Raw genomic sequence first — 5,242 nt, forward strand, 5'->3', positions numbered from 1 at the left:
CCACATAACTTCTTGAAATGCTGGGAGTTGTTGTTCTTGAAAAAGAATAATCTCATAGGAAAATACAGTGGCAGTCTAGGTTTGTCCTTACAGCCCCTGTAAAATGTGTCTTGAGGTCACTCAGCTTGGAAATCCAGAGAGTGGTCCTGATCAAAGTCTTTCTTGGTTAGAATTTCATTCAAGCTTGCTATAAATTTGTCTCAACTGGTAAAATATTTTTCCCCTCTGGCAAATCTCAGGATTAACAGAGACAAACCATCATTTTATCTTAAATAGATACACATCACCCTTTTACTGTAGTTAACTTTTCCACCGTATTCTACATGATTTGGGGCTGACTACCTGAACACTCTTGGTGAACCTAAAAATGTTCTTTCTTTCACTCATTTTCCCACCAAATTTTTGAAATTTTTTTGTTTTATTTAAAAAAATCAAAGAAATATATAGAGCCTGGTGGGTGAAATACCTCTAGTAGATGAGACCATGTCAAAGGAAATTTGGTCTGGATTAGGTATAAAACTGAAGATCACCAGGGCAGAAGAAAGAGGCTCCTGTCTTAGAAAAGCTTGTCTCTGCAAGCTGTCGTTCCATATTTGGGATTATTCTTGTACCAAGGACTTCTTACAGAGGTGAGCAATCCTGAGAATGGAGGTTAGCATATGAGGAGGGTTCCCAGGGAAGCTGGAGGTCTTCATACAGACTCATCAGCACAGACTCTGTCAACGTTATCAGTGTTTGTCAACAGAGCCGTATACCTGTTTACATCTGTGCATCAGCCCCTTCCTAGAGTCTGTGTTCTCTTTGCCTATAATTTTGATAATTTTAATTTCGATATAAAGGTCACTTTCTGCACAAAAAAAATAGGTAATAGTATCAGGTATGGTATTACTGATATAAGCCTGGAACTTGGGAAGCAGAGGCAGGAGGATTAGATGTTCAAGGCCAACATCTATATAGTAAATTTGTAAACAACCTGGGCTGTAAGAGGCACTATCTCCAAAACACAAGACCAACAAGAGAATCGCCTCATAGCTATAGAACTTTGCCATCTGTTTAAGGTTTACTTTCCAACAACTGAGAATGTAGAATATAGTTATATGCATTTACATACATGTTAGTGAGCGGGGAAAGAAAGATATATGCAGCTAAGATAACAGAAACTGATAAGCATAACTGATAGGACATAGTTGATTAAAATATTTGAAGCCAATTTATTGTCACCCACTCAGGAAAGTTTAAAATCCCAAGTTGTAAAACAGAGCCCCCAAGGACAGGGCTGAATTCCATATAAGGAAAGTCGTTCTCACTTGCAATTGTGAAAGGAACTGTGTATTAACGTGAATCACTACGTGGTCCAATGAGTGCAGGGAAAAATCTGAAGGACCCCCTGAGATGGAAAGGTAATAGGAACACACAGATAATTACACTTTTTCTTGTAAATGACAAACAGCATGTGAACATAGTTTTAGACCCAGCAGCCACCTGTAATCCTCGGCCAGGGACACAGACAGAAAGCTAGGGGCAGCCAGCTTGTTGGTTCTGACTCCTTCCTCTCCTGTCCTTCAATGTCTCTGGGCCATTCAAATCTGGTGGCATGTTCTTCTTATCTGGAATGCACCTTAGTAGGGTTCCCTGCCTTTCCCAAAGTGCACCGGAGCATAAGTTCCCACAGCTATAATTCTCCTGGCCAATTGAATCCTGCCACCTGGACTCTGTCAAGTTTTAACTCTTCCTGCTTCCTGCCTTCCTTCTCTAGGTCCACAAAATGGTTGCACACATGCCAGTTGCTGCCTATCTCTGCCTGTAACACAGCAGCCTGCTTGTCCCTCCAGGGTAACAAATATTCGTGCTTAGTGTCTAGTGTCCATTTGTGTTTTGTGTCAACTCCAAGGTCTTAATAGCTAGCTAATCTGCCCAATTCATTGAGCTCAGCTTATAATACAGAGAACAATCAAGGAAGATGACCCAAGTTAATCTCAGGTCCCTACACAAAATAGCATATTTGTGTGACATACATGCAAACATGCACACATACACACGTGTATGTCCAAACACAATGTTCCCTTAAGTTATGGTGCATATAGTTAACAATAGAAATCAAATTGCCTAATAACTAGAACAAGAACAATCTCTCTGATACAGAAGGAAGAATTCTGGTACAATCAGCCCACTTTGTCTTACTGTTTTTCATTAACACATAGGCAGATTTACAGGGAAAGCCTGAAATTCTGTTTTATGTGTGAGTTGGTTTCACACACTTGGATGCGTATTAAATTATAAATGAATATGGAGTTGGGTTATGAGTGAAAGAGGGCAGGTTTGTTTGACAGCAAAGTCACCAGTTCTCAGCCTTCCTTAAGCACAGCCTTGCTGATTATGTCAGGTCTCAAGTATAACATCTCTAAGCTTCATGACAAATCTGTCTGGCCCAGTGCTTCAGCCTCTGGCCTCTTACCATATTACAGAGCTCAGGAAAATAGCTCAACGTATGAATAGAAGCCTCGGGTCTTTGAAGGCTTGTTCAACCTGAAACTCAAAAGGTTTCTTCGTAATGCATTCATTTTTCATTGTTAAAGAAGATGATTCTTTTCATTTGTGCAGCCATATTAGAGTATCTGAAAATGTATTCACACAAATCCTCGGTCTACTGCAGTCAGCATGCAGCACTAACCACAATTCCTCACTCCACTTCAGAGATTGAACATCACCTTCCCTGACTATTTAACACCTGGAAGGTTAAAGAACATCTGTTTGGGCTCATGATTTTATTATGAGAGATTGATAGCTGTGTAATGTCACACTCTGCTTGATGGTATTATATAATACATGAATCAATGCATAAGCCCAGACCCAGGTGATTTATGAATTTATTTTACTCTGAGATGACATTCTACCCATTCTTTCCTTCTTGTGTCTTTATCTCTCTGCTCCTTTCTTGTCACTTATTCATGAGCCTAGGTCCTTGCTGGAAGAATCAACATGACTTTATGTCCATGGTGTTTCAGTTTTCTCAGTTCTGCTCTGATACATGTTTTGAAACACTGTGGAGCATTTTGTACTTATTAAAAGGGGAATTGGCACTGTAGCTCAGTTGGTAGATTAAAGGAACCGACAGAAACATCTAACACAGACTCAGGAGTTCACAGACTCTGGACTGGCAGTTCAGGAGACTGCATGGAACTGACCTAGGCCCTCTACATATGTGTGACAGATGTGTAGCTTGATGTACTTGTGAGACTCCTATCAGGGGGAGCAAGGCCTGACCCTAATGCTTGAGCTGACATTTCAGAAACTATTCCTCATACTGAGTGTCCTCGCTCAGCCTTAATACAAAGGGAAAAATTTAGTCCTACCTCAATTTGATGTCATGCTTCGTTGACATCCATGGGAGGCCTGCCCCTTTCTGGACAGAAACAGAGGAGTGGATGGGGGTGTCAGAGTGGAGGCAGGGAAAGGAAACAGGAGGGGAGGAGGGAGGGGAAACAGCCATGATGTAAGATAAATGAAAAAAATTAACAAAAAACTTTGAGACAGCTTCATGGACATGTAAACTAAAGTAACAGAAGAGTGAGTGAATTGTGCACTTCTGAGACTTTTCAAATTGACACATCTTGTTTAGATCTCAAACCTATTCCCTCACCTTCTTTTCTTGAAAGAGCCTAGATCAGATGTCCTTTCTGCTGGAATACCCATACTCCATTCTGTTAGATAAACAACACTCTTGCTGCCTGTTCTTTCCCACAAATCAAAGGAAGAGTATTTGCAGATCTTCCTGGAGAGCTGATAAACTGAGGCATGAAGACCTTTTAAAAGGAGCTCAATCCTCCCTCCACTTTTGGATACAGGCTTGCTTATCATCCTACTCCCTAGATCCAGGGTGGCCTTGAGTTATAGACAGTCTTTATCAGTGTCTTCCTGGCTTCTAGAACTTAGAATAGGTCACTAGCAAGGAAAGCCCCACACTATTCTCTGCAAACTAGAAGAACAGACAAATCTCTCTTTTTCCTGGAGACTGGAGGAAAGTGAACTATTCTGTACCTCCCCAGGATTCCATCATGGCTCTCTGTGAACATGCTACTATAACTCTCCTAATGAAGTTTTTCTTAGGGAACTTACTCGCAGTTTCTTTTTTAAACCTGTGTCTCTTTTAATAGGTTACAATAGTCACTCCATGCTTCCAGTCAATGAGCAACCACCATCTCTTGTGATGCTCTGAATGTCTCTTACTTATTCAACGTTGAGACTCAAGTGTCTATCATGTTTTTTTTTTACTTTATTGAAAAAAAGGGGAAAAAAAGTTTCCGCCTCCTCCCAACCTCCCATTTCCCTCCCACTCCTCCCATTCCTCTCTCCCTCCCTCTCGAGTCCAAAGAGCAGTCAGGGTTTCCTGCCCTGTGGAAAGTCCAAGGTCCGCCCCCCTCCGTCCATATCTAGGAAGGTGAACATCCAAACTGGCTAGGCTCCCACAAAGCCAGAACATTAAGTAGGATCAAAACCCCGTGCCATCGTCCTTGGCTTCTCATCAGCCCTCATTGTTCGCCATGTTCAGAGATTCTGGTTTTATCCCATGCTTTTTCAGTCACAGTCCAGCTGGCCTTGGTGACCTCCCAATAGATCAGCCCCACTGTCTCAGTGGGGGGATGCACCCCTCGTGGTCCTGACTTCCTTGCTCATGTTCTCCCTCCTTCTGCTCCTCATTGGGACCTTGGGAGCTCAGTCCAGTGCTCCAGTGTGGGTCTCTGTCTCTATCTCCATCCATCACCAGATGAAGGTTCTATGGTGATATGCAAGATATTCGTCAGTATTGTTATAGGATAGGGTCATTTCAGGTTCCCTATCCTCAGCTGTCCAGAACTAACTGGTGACATCGCCTTGGGCTCCTGGGAGCCACTCTAGGTTCAAGTCTCTTGCCAACCCTAAGGTGGCTCCCTTAACTGAAAATTGTGCTTCGGTGCTCCCTTATCCAACCTTCCTTATCCCAATCATCCTTTTTACCCAAGTTGCCCCCATCCTCCCCTTCTCCCTTTTCTCTCCCCATCTCCCATTACCCCCAACCCACCCCACCCCCAAGATCCCAATTTTCTCCCCGGCAATTTTGTCTACTTGCCATAGCCAAGAGGATAACTATATGTTTTTCCTTGGGTTCATCTTCTTACTTAGCTTCTTTAGGTTCAGCAATTGTAGACTCCTAGACCCTTATTTATGGCTAGAAACCAATTATGAGTGAGTACATCCCATGTTC

This window comes from Microtus ochrogaster, linkage group LG1, assembly GCF_000317375.1.
Source record: "Microtus ochrogaster isolate Prairie Vole_2 linkage group LG1, MicOch1.0, whole genome shotgun sequence".
Taxonomy (NCBI): Eukaryota; Metazoa; Chordata; class Mammalia; order Rodentia; family Cricetidae; genus Microtus; species Microtus ochrogaster.